The 24,736-nt window shown below is 43.0% G+C and overlaps 1 protein-coding gene across 2 annotated transcripts in view; it reads right to left on the bottom strand.

The window, feature by feature from the left end:
• Window positions 1–24,736, bottom strand: part of Fam222b (family with sequence similarity 222 member B) — a 63,197-nt gene that overhangs the window by 27,329 nt on the left and 11,132 nt on the right. The window contains exon 1 of one of the 2 annotated variants that reach the window (XM_055619734.1): window positions 11,679–11,906. The exons of the other annotated variant lie outside the window; for it this stretch is intronic. The gene's annotated coding sequence lies outside the window, so the exon portion shown is untranslated. Of the gene's footprint in view, window positions 1–11,678; window positions 11,907–24,736 lie in introns of those variants that run through there. 2 annotated transcript variants of the gene reach the window in all.

The raw sequence follows: 24,736 nt of genomic DNA, 5'->3' as shown, positions 1-24,736 counted from the left end.
TCTTGGAGAAGTCACAGGTCCTACCCAGTAAGCTAACAATAACAATGTCTTGTTAAACGGACATGTTAAACTGCCTTCTAAACTCCTACTCCTTCAACCCCAAGTCAGGAAAGGCTCCTCTGCAGTGGGTAGCAGTGAATGAGGAACTCCTAAGGAGTCAAAATGCTTAGGATAAGTACATTGAGTCTCGGGCCCAAACGGTCCATCTGTATCAAGACCCTCCCACCCCGGGAAAGCTTAAGGGTCATGACAGAAGAGGGATCCTATAAATAGGTGCAAGAGCCAGAGGAAGGGGAGGTGGACGGGGAGGCGTGGTGTGAATAAATACCATGGTTTGGACACACAAGTTCAATGCAGCTATGGCGACCTGCCCACAATCAAGCCAACAAGAGCAGTGAGCATTCCAACAAGCAGCACTAACTGGACCCAGGAGGCTTAAAAAAAAGAGGAGAACATGAAGAGGGGAGGGGACCTGTTGAGGATATCTGGGAGGAGCAGGGCCATGGAGTAAAAGGAGGGAGTTGAGGGCGAATATGATCAAAATACATGTAAAAAACTGCCAAAGAATAAGTCAACAAAGACTGTCCCTTGGGGCTGGAGAGATGGCTCAGAGGTTAAGAGCACTGGCTGTTCTTCCAAACGTCCTAAGTTCAATTCCCAGCAACCACAGGGTGGCTCACAACCATCTATAATGAGATCTGGCGCCCTCTTCTGGCCTGCAGTCATACATGCAGGCAGAATACAGTATATATAATGAATAAAGCTTAAGGGGGAAAAAAGTCATCTTGTTATTGTTATAAAAATAATTTTTAAAAATTTTAATTTTAATTCTAATTCTTTTGGGGGCTTTTTCAAGACAGGGTATCTATCCCTGTATAGTTCTGGGTGTCCTGGACAGAGAGCTGTCTGCTTCTGTCTACCAAGTGCTGAGATTAAAGACGTGCCATGACAGCTGGACAATTCTTTAAGCTTTTGATCTTTGTTTTAAAATAAAAATACTTACAAGTGAAAATTAGATAACAGGTTCCCAAAATACATTTAAAATTTGGTTGTTCTTTTCTAGTCATCCATTAACCATGTAGTCAACAGGTCAGAGGCCTGAGGATGCTAAGAAAGTCAGATACAGCTGTACAATGCAAGTACAGCTTCTGAAAAGGGAGCTTGAACAAAAACTGTTTGAGATGCTGGGACACTGCCCACAGGACAGAAAGAATGAACCTGAGACCAATGGGGACAGATCTTATCCTGGCGCCATGGGAAAACGGAGACCAAACTGCCAGATGGTTGGTTCATCAGCAATGTCTTTAGAGAACACTGTTCACACAGGAGGAGGAGAAGCTGGCAGAATTTAAATGAAGCCATGCTCTGCACGGCAGCCCTTGCCTGTAATACGCCAGCACTTGGGAGGCTGAAACAGGAGGATCCTAAGTTTGAGACCAGCCTAGGCTTCAGGGCAAGACCCTTTCTCAAAACCACAAGATGGAGTCGACTGTGCTGGTGCTTCAAAAAGAAACTAAAAGCTAAGAAGGTACGGGGAAAATAATCTTATCTTATCCACAGCTACCTGGTACTGTGTTCTAGCACTAGTGCCTACTTACATGCAATTTGCTCTATCTGTTTCAAACATAGACATAGAAAAATTTAACCAGTCTGGTATAAATGAATATATTCCACACAGACACTTCAGCTATCAGACTATTAAAGCAGCAGGCCCTAAAAAATTGGAATTTCCCCAGAAATTTCAAGAAAAGCCTGGGCCAGCCAGCACAGAAATTCTTCTCTCCTGGAGTGAGATTATAAATCAGAGACAATGATGGGCCAACAGTGAGCTGTTCCATACTTTGATCAAGACTGGACCTGCTCACTGCTGCTATTTTACTTAAATTTTAATCTCACTTCAGGGCCCAAGAGTGAATCTGTGGGGGTCACTTGATCTCTTCATCCCTTTTCCCAATGTGTTGGCAACATTGACTAAATCTCCCTTTTCTACTTTAAAATTTTAAATATATAAAATTTATAATATTATCAGCTATAGAGCATTCACACACAACTCCCCATAAATGGAGAAATTATCTGATATGTAAAAGTGTAAGTACATCTGAGATATTAAAAAAATATTGTAAGCAAGGTATCTAGAAATTGTTACATAGAGAAGGAAAATAGCCTGAAACAAACACCATTCACTTACACTCACTCATTAAGTACCTATTAGGTTCTATGGTAATATTGTATACTGAGAATACAAAAAAGAACAAAATCCCTGGTGAAAATATGAATAAACCTGTTAAAACAAAACAAAGATGGCAGGGGTAGTTGTAACAACAGTAGTACATGCTTTACCAGTACTTGGGAGGCAGAGGCAGCTAGATCCGCGATGGAAGTCAGCCTGGTCTACCAAGCAAGACACAGGACAGCCAGGACTACATAGAAAGACTCAAAAACAAAACAACACACACACAGACAAATAAGCAGAAATCACAGAGAGCTAGGCATGGTGGTATCAGATCATTATCCCAAAACACGGAAGGCAGTGAGAGGTAAAAGAATTAGGAAGCAAAGCTAGCCTCTGCCCCAGAGCCACTCAGACCCTGCAGGAGGCCCTTCAGATAAGCACTAGGGGAACTAGGAATGTTAAACACATAGGGTTGTCTCTTCAAAGGGAGAGGTGGACAGCCTGTTTACTACCCAAGAAGGCTGGAATCAATGTGGCTAATGGCCTGGTGGCCTCTGCACTGTGTGGACAAGGCCACACTGAATTCTCCCCTAGTCCCTTACTGTGAGCTCTCCAATCTACAGAACCTGTCTTCTGGAAGATGTTACATGTACTTTACAAAGAATTTTGACATAGTCATGTCTTAAGGACCACACACACACACACACACACATCCTGCTTTTGGTTTTTCAAGACTTGGAACTCTCCTCCACAGACCAGGCTGGCCTTGAACTCACAGAGATAGACCTGCCTCTGCCTCCTGAGTGCTGGGATTAAAGGTGTGCACCACCACATCTGCTTACGTCTTACACTTCATTGTACGTAAGGAACTGAGTTAGCTATCACCAGAAAAATTTTCACCTAATTGTGCTGTGCTTAAATTAAATATACACAAAGTAAACTACTCAGGGTCAGACTCCCAAAATTTCAACCAACAGCAGCTACTGAGTCATGTTAAACTGAACACCACAGACCACGCCCACAAGACATGATGACTTACACAGGCCCCATCTCAATACTCCACACCCACGAAATCAAAGCTGATGCAAAGCAGACCTAACACCCTAACTAAAATAACTAAGTTAGACTGTTTGTAAGTGCCTGGTTTAGAGACTCTGTCTCAGAAACAGCAGGAACCAGGTCCCTTTAATCCTGGCATTCTGGACTCAGATGCTGGTGGATCTCTGTCATTTTGAACTACACTAGTCCCAGGCCAGCCAGGGCTATATACTGATCTCAAAAAGGTGCCTTCCAGCTACCTGCGACTCCAGTTCCAGGGGATCTGACACCCTCTTCTGGCACTGTGGGTACAGGCACGCACAGGCACGCACAGGCACAGACAAACACTAATACACATAAGGTGACAAAATAAACATATGGCTGTGGAAACCCCTTTGAATATTTTTGCCTACGATTTGTCTGTTTGCTTTTCTGTGCAAATAATGAATAATCAAGAAGTGATTGTTTCACTGACCAGAAAGTAAGCTTTACTGTGTAGCCCTACCCACCTGCTGGTAAGGACAGTTTCTGCCCTTTATGGACTGAAATGTAACAGGCTGAAATGTAACATACTTGGTCTATTGGGGAGTGTTTTAAGTAAGCCCAGTGCTTCCTTCCTGAAATCCACGGCTTTTCTTCTCTTTATTTCCTGTAACAGTTTACAATGGACTTTCCCCCCTTTTTTCTTTTGATTGCTAATAGTGTCCCAATCTTTGGGTATCCTTGGCAACCAGAGAAACAAAACCAGCATCTCAAGGGGAACACAGGAAATTTTTATTTGTTGACATGTTTTTGCAGTGCTGAGAATGAAACCCAGAGCTTTGGGGATGCTAAACATATACTCTTTCCACAGAGCTCTATCCCTGTCTTTTAAATAAGTTTTAAAAAGGATTTTCTACATTATAGGAGAAGACTGTTAAATACAGTTAGAAATCCAGCGCGCGGGGGGGGGGGGGGGATAAAAATAGTATGTCTGTAATTCTAGCAACGGAAGCAGGAAGGTCTAGAGTTCAAGACTACAGTCGGCCTGTTAAAGGTGGAATCTCAGTGCCCTGAGAGAACGGCAGGATGACTGCACACTCCAGGCCTCCCTGAAATCCAGAGAGGGGAAGATTCGAACTCAGAAGTCATGGTTCTGACCTTACTACCAAAGTACTACATTATCTGGATTTTTAAAAAGCCTTAGTTTTCCCCACCTTGGAAAAATACTAAGAAGGTAATTATTGAATCATTAGATGAAAACAAATCTAGAAGTAAAAATATTTGCCTTTATACTAGAAATTATTCTGGAGCTACACAAATCTTAGCCTAACCTGTTCTGAATTAATTATAAACACATTTAGTATTGAAGTATGATATGTACTCAAGTCACCAAAGAAATGCTTTACGGCAGACCCAGACCTTTTCATTTGCCTCATAAATTTACAAATAATGAAATTTCTCATTAAGCAGAGGTCTCACTGTTGCTCAGTGTTCACAGAGAACCAAGTCTGGGGAAGGGCAAAAAGGCCTGCATTCTGAAGAGTAGATAAAAAACTTAAGTCTGTAATGCAAAGGTAACTTTGGAGGCTAAAGAGATGGCTCAGTGGTTGAGAGCACTGGCAGCTCTTTCAGAGTGCCAGGAGTTTGACTCACAACCCTCTCTAACTAGTTCCAGGGAAGCCTCTGAGAGCACGGTCACAACACTGGACACAGACATATACACAGGTAAAACACCCACACATGTAAAGTAAAACAAAATTTAAAAACATTGAAAGCTAACTTTGTTTTGAATGGCTCTAGCAAGTCCATAATGCATTTGGTAACAAACACAGTCCAAGTAATTAATTCAGTGGACTCTTCCTCTTTCCCTGACAGACTGAACAGCTCTGAGGATAATCTCTCACTCTCCCAAGACTCAGCAGGAAGATTCATTATTATACCCTCAATTGTTCACTCTGTCCTATTTTCCAATCCATCCAGGCAGTGTTATTGTTAAAAACCATAAAGAAGAAGAAGCAGGGGGACAAACGATATTCTCTGCCAGAGGTTTATTAGAAGGGTATGGAGGGTACAGAGGAAGTGGGTAGTGGGACATGGTGGGGGAAGAGAGGGAGAAAGGGAAGGGGAAAGGGAGCGCCCCAAGAGAGAGAGAGAAAGAAAGAGTGTAAGAGAGGGAAAGAGTGTAAGGGAGGGACCACGTGTGGGTATCGGCCCTTTTAAGGGGCACAATAACCATGCCTTCCAGGTGTGGCCACCTGGCTGGTGACATATGATGACATCATAGGCTGCTGGATAACACAGGAGCAGGTTGTGTTCCAAAATAATAACAGTTATCACTGGCCTGCTTCCAAAATGGACATGTTAGCTCATTGTCCACTTGTCACAAAACCAAAGTGTGATTTAATACCACGGAGCAACCCCACCTACCACCTGTTTCAACATCTAAATTTCCTTGTGTAAATGAAATCTATTTATTATTGTGGTTGGCTGCTTATTTGATCACGTTATTAATTATGTGTTTCTTTGTTGTTGTTTTGTTTTCTTGAAACAGGGTTTCTCTGTGTAGCCTTGGCTGCCCTGGACTCACTTTGTAGACCAGGCTGGCCTCAAACTCACAAAGATCTGCCTGCCTCTGCCTCACTGAGTGCTGGGATTACAGGAGTGAGCCACTACATCAGGCTTCATTATGTACTTCTTTATGGTCTCCCTATGTGGCACAGACTAGTCTCAAATTTAAAGTCCTACCTCAGCCTTCTGATTGCCAGGATTACAGGCAAGCAGTTTGACTATTTTGAGGCGCCGAACAACATATATACATACTCAACAAGGTTTTTTTCCCCCAACAATTTAATTTTATTTTATGTGCATTGGTGTTTTGCCTGAATGTATGGCTGTGTGAGGGCGTCAGCTACCCTGGAACTAAAATTACAGACAGTTGTAAACTGCTATGTGAGTGCTGGGAGTAGAACCCAGATCCTCTGGAAGAGCAGTAGCCAGTGCTCTAGCTGCTGAGCCGTGACTCAACAAGAAATTCTTAAAAGGCAATGTCGTCAGAAAGGCAGCTCTGGTCCTCCTCAGAAACAGTCCTGCAAACTACTGAGAATTAAACTGATTGATATGCAATGTGCCCCAACCATTCTTGAGGAAACATTCAGTAACTCACTAGCAACTGTTCGGTTTCAACCTGAGACAAATGGCTGAGGTGTCTATTAACACATCAAAGTAGACCTGGCCATCAGGTCCCCCTCCACCCTCAGCCCCAGTACAGGGCTTGCATACCCTCACCTAGCTTGCATTCCCTGCCACCTGAACTCTCCAGCCTAAGGAACTGGGCTGCTCTTCCACATATAATGTAACTGTTTTGATTACCTGTCCTCTTTTCTGCCTGCTGCACCTAGCCCCCCTTTCTCTTCTCTCCCTCCCCACTGCTCTCTTTCACACATGGCCCAGCCCAGGGTCATGTACATGCTGGAGTCTCCCAGAGCTCTGGCTATATTCGCTCACAAGTCGATAATAAACCTTCTCCTCCACCGTACCTAGGAGCAATCACGTTTCCTTTCTTTTCCTTTTTATTTCCTTTATTCATTCATTTGATGCTGAAACCGGGGACTAGTCATGTTCCTTTCCTCTCTTTTCCTTTTCATGTCTTTCATTCATTCAGCAACCAATGTTCCAAATCTTTATCTGAATGGCAAACAGATTAAAGATTCCACCAAGTCCGTGGCTGTCAGAATCAAACTCAGCAAAGAAATTCCTCAAAAGTCAGAGCTTGACTCAAAAGAGTCAAGCCCCGGGAGGAGAGATTTATGCTTAAAAGACACATCAAGAGGGCTGATTGTTCAACAGATAGAGAAGCTTGTTGACAATTCTGACCTCTATGTTCCTGGTGAGCCCTGTACATGTGTGTACACACAACAGATAAATTAATTAAAAATAATTACCTGGAGAGATGTCTCGGTGGTTAAGAGGGCTGTTTGTTCTTCCAAAGGCCTGGGGTTCAATTCCCAGCACCCACATGGCAGCTCACAGTGTCTGTAATGCCAGTTCTAAGTGATCTGACACCCTTAAATAAAAATAAATAAATTTAATTTAAAAAATTAAAAGTAGGGGCTGGAGAGATGGCTTGGTGGTTGAGTGTACTGTCTGCTCTTCCAAATGGACCTGGGTTCAATTCCCAGCACCCATGTGGCAGCTCACAACTGTCTGTAGTGCCAATTCTAACGGATCTGGCACCTTCACACTAATGCACATAGAATAAAATTAAATAAATTAAAAAAAATTAAAAGTAATAACACAAGATACTGGTATTGAACTAGGGAGGGAGAGGCAAGAAGATCTTTGTGTTTGAGGCCAGCCTGGTCTAAGGGGCTAGTTCCAGGAAACCCTGGGAAAAACAAACAAAAAAATACTGGCTGTGACATTAAGCTGATAAAGCTAAAATAAACGCAGTTTGCCTCTCACTAATAAAGCAGCATTCTCAGATCTTTTTTACCTCTAGTATTTTCTCACCTTGAGTTTTTCCCTTACCACAGCTGAGCAGATTATTATAGGAATTAAGCAAAGACAAGGATCCAATGTTTCCTTCCTGTTCTCAAGGGATCATTTTGTACTTGAGAAATGATTAGACCTGAGTCTCCCATTTTTCTTACATTCTAAGTGCAAGTCACAGAGATAAACATAATGGATACAAACATACTGATTGCTAAAGGAAATTCAGTGAGTTGCTTTGACTTCAGCAGCACTGTCTCTTTAACTTAATAAACTAGAAGTCAGAGCTTTGTATAAATGTTTCCTTGCAGAAGATAAATCGAGTTTCCAAACCCTTTAAATGATACCTGGAGACTAATGCAGATACACCCATTAAAAGCCTCTTGCCTCCTGGGAAAAATTCTTTGGGGAACCCCCACTACTGTGCCATGTGAATTACTGACTGCACAAACAGACAATAAAGAAGACATGTTAGATCTGCAGGTATAATGCAACGCAGCTGGGAGCATGCTCTACCCTGTGCACAAGGCCCTGTACACTGCAAAAATTAATAGAGGAAGAGAAAATTGGACCCAGCTTTTGGCAGTCTAAGGCCAGAGAGTCAGAGTTCAAGGTCAGGAAACAGATCTCTGGGTAAATTCCTTGCTACCTAAGCACAAAGCCCTGAATTTGGGGGCCAGGTGTGGTGGAAGCAGAGGCAGGAGGATCTCTGTGAGTTCTAGGTCAGCCTAGTCTACATAGTGAGTTCCAAGACAGCAAAGAACCACATGTAAAAAACTAAACTAAAACCAAAATCAACCAGCCAGACAAAAAAAAAAAAAAAAAAAAAAACAAAACAAAACAAATTAACAAACAATCAAACAAGGGTCCCTGACATCCATGCAAGAGCTGGGGCGGGGGCAGAGCATGTCTCTAACTGCAGTGTGAGGTGACAGATCTAGGAGGAAGGTGGAAGCTTGCGCTGCCAGTAAGGCCCAGGTCCAGTCAGACATCCTGACTTAAAAAAACAAGGTAACGGGGCTGAAAGAATGGCTCAAGGACTAACAAATAGCATTGGCTTGCTCTTCCTGGATTCAATTCCAAGCACCCACACAGAAGCTTACAACCATTTCTCTATAATACAAATTCCAGGGGATCCCATGGCCTTTTCTGGTCTTTGGGAATATGAGGCACACACATATATGTAGGCATATATGCAGGCAAAACACACACACACACACACACACATAATAAATAATGTAAATCTTTTTTTAAATAAAGCAACCATTTGAAAAAAACCTTTTCTTTCTTTTTTCTTTGAGACAGGGTTTCTCTGTGTAGCTTTGGCTGTCCTGGACTTGTTTTGTAGAGCAGGCTGGCCTAGAACCCACAGAGGTCTGCCTGCCTCTGCCTCCTGAGTGCTGGGATTACAGGTGTGATTGACTGCACCCAGCTTAAAGAACACTTCTTGATGTCAACCTCTGGCCTCCACATGAGGCCACTGGGACCAGTTAACTTGTACATGCACACGCACACAGAAACACACACCTTAAGGCCAGGCTGAGATACAGAGTAAGACCCTACCTCAAAAACAAAACAAACACAGGGAGCAAAGTATAGCATAATTTTATAAAAGCCTTATCAAGTGTTCACACCTGGGAAAGAGAAAAAAAAAATTTAGGGTAGCAAATAGGAGGGCAACTTAATGAAGGCACCACAGCATCTAGGTGGTTTTCTTGCTACTTCCCCACCTTCTAGAGAGCAATGCAAACGTCACAGGTGTTATGGATCACATCTATACCCCAGCACTGAGAAGGCAAAGACAAGACGGGGATCTTCTGAGTCTGATGACAGCCTGGTCTGTGTATTGAATTCCAGACTAGCCAGAGCTGTATGGTGTGATCCTGTCTCAAACATAAAAAGGGAAATAAATAAATACATTACATTTTATCCCTACTGTCCAAAGCTTGAATCAGTGATTTTTAATACCCTATTCTCAGTAACAAGTTAGGTCAGACACATCTGAAGGATCCTCTTCTCTTCCCATTTAAACCTAATTCAGAGCCTTTAGGGATAAAAAAGTACAAAATGGAAAAACTCCAAAGCCAACATAAGATTATTGTGAATTTCCTTTTTTTAAATAATTCTATACTGAGCCTACTTGAAATGTTATGTGTATAAAATACGTATTTATGTATACATACACATGTAAGACAGGACATTCATTTCCTGATCTGTATTTCCATAACTGGGGTGATCTACTCTCTCACCATTTCTGTTTTTCTTCTGTTTACTGTTTTGAGACAGTGTAGCCCTGGCTGGCATTCTAATCTCTCTTCCCCCATCTCCCCAAAGCCTCCCAGATGCTGGACAAGCACCCTATTGACTATACTACACCCCAAGGCCCCATATTTTCCTTAATACTTGACTATCATCCCAACTGTTCCTGACTGGCTAGAGATAAAATAAATCAAGAAAATTACTCATCCAGCTAAAACTGTGACACAGCTGCAGAACATCCATTATATCTTCAAATCTGAACTCCAGTTACAACAACCACTGGAAATTATGAGACAATGTGGATTATGAAAATAAATGAATCACTTTAATTAATATTTATATAAAATGTTGTCAACAGATTGGTGTTCATCTCATCTAACACAGCCCTTTGCTAGTCAACATAAAGATAAAAACTGGTCCCAAACACTGTTGACAGAAAATGCACAACTAAAGCAAAGACACCAAGCCAGGACGGTGGCTGTTATCCCAGCAGTGAGGAGGCAGAAGCAGCTTAGAGTGCTGTAAATTCCAGGGCAACCTGGCTACCACTCTTAGAAAATAATAACTCTTAGAAAAATAATAACAAAGCAAAAGCAAAAAACAAAGATAACATGAACATTGCTACCCAATAAGCACACCCTTTGTTTCTGAGATTGTAATTTCTGGGCATTTTTACCTTCAATTGGTAACTTTCCTTCCATTTAAAATACGTAAAGAGGTTCATAATTTGCCTGTAGCGAGCAAGGTATTTCAGGAAGAATCCAAATCAAGTGCAGTGGTGCACACCTGTTAACTCCCAGCAGTCTGGGAAGCTAAAGCAGGAAGATAGGAATTCCATGCCCGCCTGAAGCTGAACTAGAGTTCCTCTTAAAAGAAAGAAAGAAATCCTACGTTGTTACTAGGGCAAAGAACTCCAAAAATAAACATCGTCAAAATTGTAGTGCTCCAGCCAACCAAACTAACAAAGATTGGGGAGAACTCCTAAAAAGGCAAACCAATCAAAGTATCTGTGGGGGTTTTTTTTGTTTTGTTTTGTTTTGTTTAAAGCTGTAGCTTTGTTTTTCTGACTGAAATTAATCCCTTCACGAGCCCATAAATGTCACTAACCTATGAATATAAGACAGACAGCAATGGAGAAGCCGGTAAAGCCTTCAGGTTCTTCACGAAGGTAAGTTTCCCTGCTTCAGCTCTTTCTCCTATAGGGCTGAGCCACTACACAAAGCCTATGACAGGGCTCTCAGGGAAGAGACTTCATCAGAGTTAATCGCTAACAATTATCAGGATTGCGTGTAACTACCAAGGCCAGAGGGCTGTTCCTTCTTTAAACCAAAACCTCCGCCTCCTAAAGATTATTGCTGCTGATTAAGATCTAACCAAAGAGGAGAATAAGGGCGCCTTAATGAACGCAGATGCTGTACAGTTTAAAAACCTAATCCTGGGCTGCATCTTTCCCCTGCCGGGTTACTGCATCAGATGCCACAGGAAAAGGGCTCCTCTTTTTTTCCATCTGTGCAATTTACTACGCGGCCGACATCTACACGTTGGTAAAAAGAGATAAGTGTCCTGAATCTCCTTAACCAGCTGCAAGGGTGAGATGAAGAGACAGAAGAATGACGGTAGAACTGGAAAATAAAAATAGGGTGATGAGACGCAGAGATCATATTTCCCACTCCATTTCCCCTTTCTTACAAGGTTAAGTCGGCTAAAGTCCGGGTGGCGTTAGAAAAAGCACACACACCTTGCGCCCTGGGCAGGAGGTGAGGTTGGCTCTGCAGCGCTCAGTGGGGCTCCGGGTTCCGCCCCAGCGGCCTGGGACAGTGCAGCCCTGCTTGCCCCTGCCCGGAGTGGACAGGAGAGGGGGCTTCTAGCGGCTCTGGCAGGGGGAGGGGGAGACGGCTACTCCGGGTGCCAGGCTCACCAAGAGCGCTGCACTCCGCGGTGCGCCGACACCCCCTCCCCCAGCCGGCTCCGGCTCTCTCCCCTCCGCCGCCGGAAGCCAGCCCCGCCCCCTCAACTCCATCCCTGCTCTTTGCAAGCGCCCTCCTGTCTACACAGCCAATCGTGAGCCAAAGAACCAGCAGAGCGACTTGCCACCCAGCCAACTGCGGAGGCCCACTGGGAGGTCAGCCGCCGGGGATAGGCCAACTACCCGCGGCCCCGGCCCCGGCCCCGGCACGGCTCCTCTTTGTTAGCGCTGCCCCCATCTCTCCCGGTGCCCACCCGGAAGCTGGGAGCCTAGCATCCAGCCGTCGGACCAGGTGATGCCTCGCCCGCCGCCTCTCCAGCTCTCCACCCACTCTCCTGGTACTAAGAGTGACCAGCCCTCGGGTGTTTCCTGCCAGAAGGCTTCAAGACTTCCAAAACAATTAACCACCGGAAGACACCCAACCACAAAAAGGACGCTTTCCAGGCCTCTCTGCTCTACCTTCCTTTTCTCAGGACAAATCAACTACATTCCGTCAAAACGGTGGAAAGATTTAGGTATTAATCAACTCCACCAATTTTACCTGTTGGAAATTCATTTCCCTGAGGGGATCTGGGGGGGGAAGGAGAGAAGTGAGAAAGTATGTATCTGGAACTTAGCGGAGTTGGGGAGGAGGGGAACACATCAAAGTTGGTTTCAACCTGTATCACCCAAGGCATCTACAATCCAATCATTCTGAGATGACCACTTCCTTACCGGATTTCCGTGTAATTAGGATGCAGGAAAACCGGGTCTCATTAAAGCTACATGCCCGGTACTTGTTAAAACAACAACACTGACGCTGCATACCTGGACACCCATACCCAAACTGAAATGGCTAAGGCCAGCTTAAGGGACCGCTGTGGCTGAGACGGAATATGCTAACAATGGTCTAGTTTCTTGGGCTGTAGTGGTAGAGCACTATAGGGGGTTCATTTAACCAAAACAAAGAGGACGTGTCCTGGGGGTGTAGCTTGTTTGGTGGAATGGTTGCCTAGCATACATAAAGCCCTACATTCAGTCCCTAGAATCCTACTTAAAAATAAAAAAAAAAAAATAAAAAACAACAAACAAAAAAACAGGCACAGTAGTAGAGGTCAGAAAAGCAGACGTTAGAGGCAAGCATAGACTGAGACCTGGGAAGGGGTGTTCATGGGCCAGTGGTGGAGCTGCAATATTAACTAATTTAAGGCCATGCATTCCATCACCAACACAAGAAGAGGTGAAAAGATAGGAGAGGGGTGGGGAGGGGGGGAAAGCTGCAAAGAGAAGAAAATATGTATGTAGGCTGCCATTTTTGTCCAGAATTCTTGTAACTAATGGCAAACTATTAACCTCATCACATTCTACAATCCCATTTACTTCTCCATGCACTGATATAATTTAAAACAAAGCAAGAGTTGGAGGTGTAGCTCAGTGACACAGCACTAAGCTTTGCACCACAAATTAAATAAATAACATAAACAAGAGAAAAGGAGCCAAGTGTAATGTAGCTGTAGCTATAAACCTAGCACTCAAGGGGCAAAAGCTAAAGGAGCACTCCAAGTTCAAGGATTACTCCAAGTTCAATTCATTCCCAGTCTAGATAGCCAATTCCAGGTGAGGCATTGGCCTCAGAGAAATCTTTCTCAAAAAAAGAAGAAAAGGGCTGAACAGATGGCTCAGTTGTTAAAGAGCACTGACTGCTCTTCCAGAGTACTCAGGTTCAATTCCCAAAACCCAAATGGCAGCTCACAACCATCTGTAACTCCAGTTCCAGGGGATCCAAAGCCCTCTTTTGGCCTCCAAGGGCTCCAGGCACACACACGATACAGAGACATACATATATGCATACCTGGACAAATTACACATATACTTAAAAGGTAAAACATTTTTTAAATGTCTGCAGTTGGTGGCACATGCCTTTAGTCTCAGCACTTGGAGGCAGAGGCAGGCGGATCTCTTGAGTTCGAGGCCAGTCTAGTGTAGAGTGAGTTCCAGGACAGCCAGAACTACATAGAGAAACCCTGTCTCAAAAAAAGAAAAAGCAAAAACAAAACAAACAAAAACAGTGGAGTGTGGTAACTCATGCCTTTAATTCCAGCACTCGGGAAGCAGAAGCAGTCGGGTCTCTGTGAGTTAGGGGCCAGCCTGGTCTACAAAGCGAGTCCAGAACAGCCAGGGGCTACAGAACAAAGACTGTATCCCTCAAAAACAAATAAATCAAAAAATAGCAAGGTCTGGGAATGCTGCTTGGTGGTAGAGAATTTGCCTACTATGCAAACCTGTATTCACATATATATGAATATATATGTAAATATGTATATATACACCTATATATAGCCTTAGACATACTGTTCAGTAGACCCAAATTAAAAAACAAAAAACAGTAACAAATGATGTAACCTGAACAAGAAACTGTTTCTCTCTCTCTCTAGTGTGTGTGTGTATGTGTGTACATGTGCGTGTGGAAGTCAGAAGGTGATGGGTGTCATTCCTCTACATTCCTTTATCTTGTGTATGTGCCTGCGTATACGTATGAGCACTACCTAAGTACAAGTGCCCTTGGAGGCCAGAAAAAGGCACCCGATCCCCTGGAACCACCCAATGGAAGTGTTCGACTGCGTGTATGTGTATGTATGTCTATGCACATGTGCGGAGGAGCCTGAACAGGGATCAGATCCCCTCCCACTGCAGTCACAGACAGTGGTAAGCTGCATGTGGGTGCGAAGACTCAAACCTCGGTTCTCTGCAAGAGCAACAAGTGGCCTGAACTGCTGAGCTCTCTCCGGCCCTTCCTTTATTTTTTGAAACAGGTTTCTCACTGAACCCGAAGCTTACTGATCCAGCTTACTCTGGCTAGCCTTCACCCCATTACAAAGCTCTGGGGTTGCAGACACCACTTTTGACGTAAATTCTGGAAACTCTTAACTCAGGTCCTCATGCCTTGCTGGGTGGGCAACTTACCAATTGAACCATCTCCCCACACTGAAGTGAAATTCTCTTCAAACCTAACTACCCTTTAAAAAGCAGTGCTGCAAACTGACACAGATCAGACACTTTGACTCATTAGACAATCGGAGAGGGTAGGGGGTGTGCCTGGAATTATTTCTTTTTTTTTTCTTTTCATATTGTTTTTTAAATTTCTCAAAATAAGTTTTTAAGCCAGGTGGTGGTGGCACACACCTTTAATCCCAGCACTAGGGAAGCAGAGGCAGCAGATCTCTGTGAGTTCGAGGACAGCCTGGTCTACAAAGTGAGTTTCAGGACAGCCAAGACTACAAAGAAAAACCCTGTTGTAGGGAAGGAGGAAAGGAGAGAGGTTAAAGAAAGAGAAAGACAGACAGACCTATGTCAGAGATATCTTGGAACTGAGCCTGGTGGCTTAAGCCTCTAATTCCTCAAGGCATTTGAGTTCAAGGAAGCCTGGGTTACATTGTGAGTTCCAGGCCAGCGCAACAAAGTGAAACCCTATCCCAAAACAGAACAAAATAACAGTAAACAAAGAGGACAAACCAATTTAACTGGCAAACCAATTCTTGCTTTTTCTTTCTTTCTTTCTTTCTTTCTTTTTTTTTTTTTGTTTGTTTGTTTGTTTTTTGAGACAGGGTTTCTCTGTGTAGCCTAGGTTGTCCTGGAACTCACTCTGTAGACCAGGCTGGCTTCTAACTCTGCCTGTCTCTGCCTCCCGAGTGCTGGCATCAACGGCGTGTGCCACCATAACCGACTTCCAGCGAATCACTTCTACAGCTAAAGGACTCAAGACTCAGGTTGGGCGTGGTGGCTCAGGACAGCCAAGGCTACACTGGAGAAATCTTGTCTCAGAAAAATAAATAAGTAAATTCAAGACTCCATGGAACAGTCATTAGCTGATAAACCTAAATAAAAGCTAGACGTCATATAAAGCTGAAAAGGAACACTGTGGCACACACTTCCCGAATCCTCAGAGGGTCCCTGCATTTGTGACTTAGGATGTTTGGGCTGTGTGTATGTTAGGGTGAGGTGCTGGAAGGATAAGTTGTTAGTTAATTCTTCATACTGATGGGGTAGCACATGGTAGAAAAAGAAAAAAAGCCAACATCTTGAAAAAGTTTCACACACATACAAAAAATGAGACAGCAAACTTGCGAATCAAGCATGATTTGGCATCTTTAAATACAGAGCCAATTTTCTTTAGTGCCAAAGCCAATGGCTTCTCCTGTAGATAAAATGGCACAGTTCCTGAAAAAGCCCTGGACGCTGTTTCCCCACAATCCTATAATCTGTCAGAAGACAGAAAACAAAAAGAAGGCTGTGCCAGCCAGAAAAAGCAAATTATAACCAACACAGAGCCAAACTTGATTTCAGACAGAAGGAGCTGTTCTATGTGTCTCTGAAAGAGGAGAAACAAAGGAAGCTTACCATTGCTCCAATAACCAAGGGCAAGCAACTCATTTAACCAAACACCATGCTGAATGAATTAGCATTTGCTGCAAGAGGCTGCCTTCTCACTTCCTATTCATAGCCTAAAAGGGTATTTGCAATGCTTATTAAGAAGAGTTGATGCCAACAATATACAAGGAATTTTTACATGCCAGGAAGAAAAAGAGTAACAGCAAAGGAGAAAGTATTCAAAGAGCAGGAACTAGTAAGTCATGTAAGAAATTCATAAGGTCAAGGGCTGAGTACAGAGCCACTGGCCTATATTCCTAGCACTTGATGGAAACAGGAGGATTTAAAGTTCAAGGTCATCTTGAATTACAAAGGGAGAGTGAGGCCAGACTAGATGGAGATCCTGTTAAACCGGGTGGGCGATGCAGCTGGAGAGAGGGCCCCGAGGTTAAAAGCATTTGTTCTTTAGAAAGACCAGGGATGGGTTCCCAGCACCAACAAGGTAGTTCAGTAATCGGAAAATTCCGTGTCAGAGGGACCAATACCCTCTTCTGGTCTCTGCAAGCACCAGACACACATATGGTACACATAAGTACACGAGCAAAACACTCATACACATAAAATAAAACGAAATAAATCTAAAAAGGAAAGCAAGCAAGTGAACATACCCGACTGCTGTAGGGCTTCATCCGTGCTGGACACATACTCTACACTGCGCCACATGCCTGGCTCTGTTTACCTTTTATTTTTAGCACCCAGGTTGGCCTTATAGCCACCTTGGCCAAGTCAGGCCTTAGAGTTGGGATCCTCTGGCCTTGGCCTCCCAAGCAGTTTATGGATTTGTTTTGTGCACCAAGCCAGGCGGTCTCTTTGTCCACTCACCAAGTGTATGCACACATTCTCTCTCTCTCTCTCTCTCTCTCTCTCTCTCTCTCTCTCTCTCTCAAATAGAGCTTATGTACAATAAAAGCAAGCGGTCTTCCCATCAAAGAAGAAAAGAAACCTGAGATTTTACTTGTCCCTGACATAAGAGGTAATGGAGACCAGGTGTGGTTGAGTACATAGAGTAATCCTCAGACTAGAAAAGAAGGAAGAGATCAAGACCAAGTTAAGCTACTTGAGACCCTATATTAAAAAAAAGAGGGAAAAAAAAAGAGGAAGGGGAAGACAAGGAGGAGATATAATGCAATGAAAGAGAAATATAAATTCAGAAGATCCAAAGATTCAGTTCCAACCTATATAAAACCAGTACCTTCATGTCACTGTTGGAGGGTATTTGATCTCAAAATTATGAACTGTTAAAAACCTGTTTCTTGTTTGGTGTGGTTAAGCCCTAACACACACCTTTAACCCAAGAGCTAAATAAAGTTAACCCTAGGTCAAGAATCGGAGCAAGCAACCAGGAATTAAACAGAAAGAAGGGGGACACTGAGAGAGGGGTTTTTAATACAGAGTGGAAAAGAGGGGGCTTTTGGCTTTTTCCTTCTGGGATGTGAACAGTGTAGAAAGGCTTTTTCTTTCTAAGATGTCAGTTGAGTAGGAAGATCAGCTGGGTGCTTTCTCTGCCTCTCTGAACTAGAAGGTTTTCACCCCAGCATAACTGAACAACTAGGATTTTTCATTCTTTAAAACAACCCGCCACACTGGGTGGGTGGTGGCACACACCTGTAATCCCAGCACTCGGGAGGCAGAGGCAGGTGGGTCTCTGTGAGTTCGAGGCCAGGCTGGACTAGAATGAACTCCAGGACAGCCAGGGCTATACGGAGAAACCCTGTCTTGAAAAACCAAAAAAAATAAAATTAAAAAAAATCACTTTCTTCTAAACTTAGAAATAAACAGGTCCTCATACTACAAACAATGCACAGAATCCCAACTGACCTACAGGCAAGATAAAGTTCTAAGCCTGTTAGCAATCTTATCACCTAAGGATTTCACCCTTTCCTTATGGCGGTTCTAGACTACATCCTAATTTTTTTTCCCTATTTTTTTTTAAGACTTACTTATTAAGCTGGGCATGGTGGGACACAATTATAATCCCAACACTCAGGAGGCAGAGGCAGGTGGATCTCTGAGAGTTCAAAACCAGCATGGTCTACAAAGTGAGTCAGAATAGCCAAGACTACACAGACAAACTCTGTCTCGGATTTAAAAAAAAAAAAAAAAAAGACTTACTTTTTATTCAGTGTTCTACCTGCATGACAGAAGAGGGGAAGAGGGTACCAGATCTTGCTATGGATGGCTGTGAGCCACAAGTAGTGGAATTGAGCTTTGGAAGAACAGTCAGTGTTCTTAACCGCTGAGTCACCTCTCCAGCCCAATTTTTTCTTATTGTTAACGTCACTTTAGAGGCTAAGAAAAAGTCCAAGAGATTCAAATTTCAAGCATGTCCCAAGTACATGATAAATAATGATGGCACTGGTTTTATATTTAGGCTCCGGTGTCGAACGCAGTGCTAATTTTGCCTGAAATGGTAACCATGCCCTTCTTCAAATCCTAACTGAAACCATCACCTAACTCAGGCTCTCAATCTTGCTGAGACTCTTTAATACAGTTCCTCACGTTGTGGTGACCCCAACCATAAAATTAACTCATTGCTTTTGCTACTGTTATGAAGATAGAGGTTTGCCATGCGTTTAGAACTACTGACTGAACTATACCGACATATCTATATAGAGCTCACTACAAACCAAATATTTTTTTTTTTCAGTGCTTTTTGATGTCTCTATTGACTGGCTGTGAAGCTTTAAATATAGATGGTAAAACACCCCAGATTAGTACTCACTCCACACTGTAAATACCAGAATGGCATTCACTCCTCTCCTTGAGCCAAAAACCAAAAAGATAAAAACCATAAAAAGGGGCTGGCAGACGACTCAGCTGTTAAAGGTGCTTGCCCCACAAGCCTGACTACCTTGATATTCAATCCCCAGAATCCATGTAAAGATAAGGAGAACTGGACCCACAGAGTTGTTCTCTGACCTCCACACACACACATGCCTGCACGCACGCACATACACTAATGAAGTTTAATTTTTTTTTTCCTGAATTAAAAAAAAATCCTACAATAAAAATCTTGTAAAGTAATATTGTAATAAATCTCTAGGGAAACATGTCTTTAATAAGAAGCTGCTTCATTACTGTGTCATAATTGATACATTCTAGAAATTAGGGTAGCAATATCTTTTCACAAATTCTGAACTATTTTTTCCTCAAATAGTATTTAAAAAAAAATGTATCACCTTCTTAAAAGGAACTTAAGCCTCTAACAGACATCATGTTGCTAATTTTCACAACATCCCAATAAAGAACTATTATTTAACATTTATATCACACTTAAACTTGCAAAAGTGTTTTACAATTATTTTCATTAATAGTCATACCTCACAACCACCCACCGTGAGCTAAACTGGTCTTGTTATCCTTATTTGACAGCTAAGAAAACTGATGCATCCTAAGGCCAAGGTCAAACCTGTCTTCTTTCCCAAGGCCAGAGACCTAACCTTTAAAGTTCAATTCACTTACCCATTACTTGTATTGCTCAGAGTCTCAATGACAGCAGGTTTTTAGAAAGCAGAAATAATATATAAATATAGCATGAAATACTGGGAAATTATAACTTCAGGAAAAACATAACCATTTGGAATACCAATTGGTAAGGATTTAGTAACAATGACAAGAAGTTTAAACAAACACTATGAGCCAGGCATAGTTGTTCATACTGGTAATCCCATCACACTCAAGAGGCTGTGTGTGGCAGGAGGATTGTAAATTGAGCTTGCTTGAGCTAGAGTAAAAGACCCTGTCTCAAAAAGGGGAAAAAAATCTAGGCCTGGTGTCATATAACTGTAATCCTAGCATTAAGGAAGTTAAGGCAGGACGATTAGCAGATCTGAAGAGTTGGTGTACTTGAAAGAATTATGTAAAAGAAAACTGGCAAAAAGGCTGGGCACAGTGGGACACACCTGGAATCCCAGTACTCAGAAGGCAGTGCCAGGCGGATCGCTGTGAGTTCCAGGCCAGCCTGTCTACAAAGTAAGTCCAGGACATCCAAGGCTACACAGAGAAACCCTATCTCAAAAAGAAAAAAAAAAAAGAAGGAAGGAAGGAAGGAAGGAAGGAAGGAAGGAAGGAAGGAAGGAAGGAAGGAAGGAAGGAGGGAAGGGAGGGAGACAAAACTCGCTTGGTGGCACTGGCCTGTAGCCCTGGCACTCAGGGAATATATGCAACAAGACAGGAGAAGCAGGTGTTGGCCTCCCTCAGCTACACAGTTTAAAGCCAGCCTGGGCTACATAAGAGCCCTGTCTAAACGAAGAAGAAAAAAATGGGGCAGGGTTAGGACTGGGGAGATAAAGTAATTGTCGAGCAAGTGTGAGGGCCAGAATCCAGATCCTCAAAAAACGCTCGTAAAATGTGGGCAAGTACAGCAGACACCTATAATGCCAGCACTCAGGAGGCAGATTCCAGGGATGTCCAGGTTCAGCAACAGACTCTTCCTCAAATTAGAGAATGATGTTTTTAATCCCCATACTCAGGAGGCAAAGGCAGGCAGATCTCTGTAAATCTGAGGCCAGCCTGCTTTACACAGCAAGTTCCTCATTTACATAGTTCTAGTCAGCCAGAGCTACAGTGTGAGATCCTGCTTCGGGGTGGGGGGTGGGGGGACAGCAAGGAATACATCCAACATCACCTTCAGGCCTAAACACATACAACACAATGCATGTGATATGGGTGCACACACACAAGAATGAACAGACTCAGGCAAACACTAAACACGTGTAAAAGGGGGGCAAGGGACAGCAGAGTTAACTCAGTGATTAAGAGTGCCTGCCTAGCATGGTACAGGTTCTGTGTTTAATCCCCAGCACTGATAAACCAAAAGAGAGAAGAACTGGCTTCCAAACAAAAATGCCATTGTTTTCTATGAAAAATGGGGGTGGGGGTTAAACGCATGTTTCATTGTCCACCTAAGTCCACTGCACTCAGATTTCTATTTTCATTCCTCCAGTGAACAGCTTTCACAGGAATCTCCAGGTTATCAAATCCCTCAAGTATTTCTGTTCTTATCTGACCCTCAATAGCATCCAACACAGCTGACAATGCCTTCCCCTTCTGCCCTCTTTTCAAGGCTGGCCTGAATTCATGACCGCCCTGCCTCAACTACTACTCGCTGGGATCCTAGGTATGGCCACACAGCTCTGAAGCTCACCTTTACCTGACTTGATTTATAATTTCCCTGGGTTTCTACCTCCCCCACTAGCTGTTCCTTTCTCAAGCTTCTCTGCTCTAGCCACAATCCACCCTTAGGTTCTTTTTTGATTTCATTCTGTAACTTCAAATTCATCCATTATGCTGAGAACTTCCAAATCTGAAATTCCAGCCCCCACTTCTCCCTGGAAATGCTAGGTTTTTCCATTCAACTATTTCAAGCATCTTAAATCTGGCATGTCTAAAACCAATCTTTAACAAATATGTTCTGCTATTCTTATCCCTGTCGATGAAGAGCTATCCACTATTCCTCTTTTGCCCCACACTTTCAGCTATGATAATGCACAATCAGGCCTTTATCACCAAAAACACACTCTTTCTACATCTATACAGCTTTTCCACCATCACTACATCCAACTGACCACCAACTCGACTCTAATCTGAATTAGGGCAGGAGGCTTGTAACCTCCTAGCCACCAGGCTTGAGCTCCTCTACAATTCATCTTCATACAGCAACAACAATATTCTTTCTAATTTCAAGTCAATTTACATCCTTATCCTACCTCCAAAGACATGCCCTAGCTGCCTTAGTTACTTTTCTATCACTGTGATAAAACACCATGGCCAAGGCAACTTACAGAAGAAAAGGCTTATTGGAGCTTACAACCCCAGAGGGTGAGTCTGTGACCATCATGGCTGGAAGCATGGTAGCAGGCAGGCAAGCATGGTGCTGGAGCAGTAGCTTAAGAACATACATCTAATCAGCGAGCAGTAGGCGGAGAGATCTAAATGGAGAAATAGCATCGGTTTTTGAAACCTCAAAGTACAGCGATTCTTACGTGTTATCACATGACTAAACTGTTACTAGTTTTAATAGCTTTTCACTTTGTTCTCACTGATTTTCTGGGGAAAAAAATGTATGACTTCAAAATCCTCTAAAATAATTTCTTTCTGTCTATCTGCCCACCCCACTCCACCTTTCCTTTTTGAGCCAGGGCTGCAAACTAGCTGAGGGTGGCCTTGAATTCCTTCTGTCTTCACCTCTCCAGTATGAAGATTACAGATGAGCACCACTATGTCTTGCTAAATGACTTAGCTAATGATTTCTAAGGCTTTTTCTATAGACTATCCAAGTAGAGAGCTGGGAAGATAACTAATAAATTAAAAGCACTTGCTACTCTTGCAAAAATCCAGGTTCAGTTTCCAACACCCTCACAAAAGCTCCAGTCCCAAGGGATATTATGTTCTCTTTTGGCCTCATCAGTCATCCACATAAGGTAGTGAACATACATACACTCTGGTGCACACACATACACATAAATAAAAAATAAATCTCGGGCCAGACTTGGTGCAGGCCTTTAGTTCTAGTATTTGGAGGCAGAGACAGAGAAGATCTCTGTGAGTTCAGGTCAGCCAGAGCTATACAGAGAGACCCTGTCTCAAATAAGAAAGAATGGACAATATCAGAAGCAGATTGGTAATGAAACTAAAGAATGAAAGGGCCACTTGGGGGGGGGGGGAGAGAGAGATGACTCAGCAATTAAGAGCACTTGCTGCTCTTCCAGTGAACCCAGGTTCAATTCCCAGCACCCATCTGTAACTGCAGTCCCAGATGATCTAAGACCTCTTCTGGCCTCTGAGGGCACTGCACTCTCCTGATACACAAGCATGCGTGCAGGTAAAACATATATGCAGAAAAAAATTTTAATTAGAAAGAAAAAATATCTGGATTTGACAATAAGGTCATTAAGCAAAGCAAATGAAGTATAGTAGTAGGGACAAAAATGAAACTGAGACAACTGAAAAAGAAAATATGCTATGGAAACATAAAGATACATGATCCAGAAAACACTGAAAACAGAAGACTCAAACTGCCATGCAAAAGAACACAGCAGACAGAAGAAGAATAGGTGCCAATTTTGTACATGGAGAATAAAGCCAGGCTACACTACCTGGGACCCCAGCTCAAACACAGAACAATGTCTCTTGCCCCGACATTCTAAGCACCCAAGCTTCCATCTACCAGGCAATACCTGAGAGGATAAAGACCTTGAATGAGATTCATAGAGTAATCGGCAATTAACTTGATAAATGTCACACTGCTACAAACTTTTCGTGTACTCAGCAAAAAACATGTTTTTAAGTGACACAGTGTCCTGAAGCAGACAGGAAGAGGAGGCTGGAATAAAGAAAGCTAATTGAATCAGGTTTGGCACAAGGCTGTGATCTCAGCATTTTGAAGGTGACAGGAAGATTAGGAGTTCAAAGTCATTCTTAGCAATTAGATCAAGACCAGTATGGGTTACACGTGACTGGCTGAAAAAACAAAAAAGAAAACCACAACAAAAAAACAAACAAACAAAATCAACTAATACGTGAATCTAACAAGCAGAAAAAAAACTGTCAACATTGTTGTTTGTTTTGCTTGTTTTTGCTTTTTGTTGTTTTGTTGTTTGTTTTTTAAGACAGGGTCTCACTGTGTAGCCCTGCTGTCCTATAACTCACTATGGAGACCAGGCTGGCCTCCAACTAGAGGTCTGCCTGCTTCTGTCTCCCCAGTGCAGGGATTTAAAGGCCCACCAACACCACCACCACTGGCCCAGCACAGTTTTGAAACAGGGTCTTACTGTGTACTGCTGCTTCAACTCATGATCCTGCTTCAGCTTCCAAGTGCTGGTATTACTGGTGTCTACCACACTTTCGAGTAAAGTATACCTTAAAACTATTTTTTTTTTAAGCCAGGTAGTGGTGTCCCACAACTTTAGTCCCAGCACTTGAGAGGCAGAGGCAGGCAGATCTCTGTGCATTCAAGGCCAACATGGTCTACAGAGCAAATTCCAGGATAACCAGGAATACCTAGAAAGTTCTGTCTTGAAAAAAAATTTATTTCAAAACATTATTTATTTGTCCATTCATTAGTTTTTTAAGACAAAGTTTCACTATGTAGCCCTAGCTGTCCTAGAACTTACTCTGTAGACCAAGCTGGCCTCAAACTCAGAGATGTGCCTGCCTGAGCCTCCTGAGTGCTGGGATTAAAGGCATGTGCTACCACCACCTGGCTCTTTTGTCTGTCTGTTTTTCGAGACAGGGTTCTCTGTGTAGCCTTGGCCGTCCTGGAATTGCTTTGTAAACCAGGCTGGCCTCGAGCTCACAGAAACCCAACTGCTGGGATTACAGGTGAGCACCACTGCACCTGGCTCAACTGGCTCTTTAAAAACATTTTAATTTTACTGTGTGTGTGTGTGTGTGTGTGTGTGTGTGTGTGTGTGTGTGTGTGT

This window comes from Psammomys obesus, unplaced genomic scaffold (genome assembly GCF_907164565.1).
Source record: "Psammomys obesus unplaced genomic scaffold, mPsaObe1.curated_primary_1811, whole genome shotgun sequence".
NCBI classification, from domain to species: Eukaryota; Metazoa; Chordata; class Mammalia; order Rodentia; family Muridae; genus Psammomys; species Psammomys obesus.
Note: the sequence above shows the minus strand (reverse complement) of the source record. Positions and strands in the feature narration are given on the sequence as shown.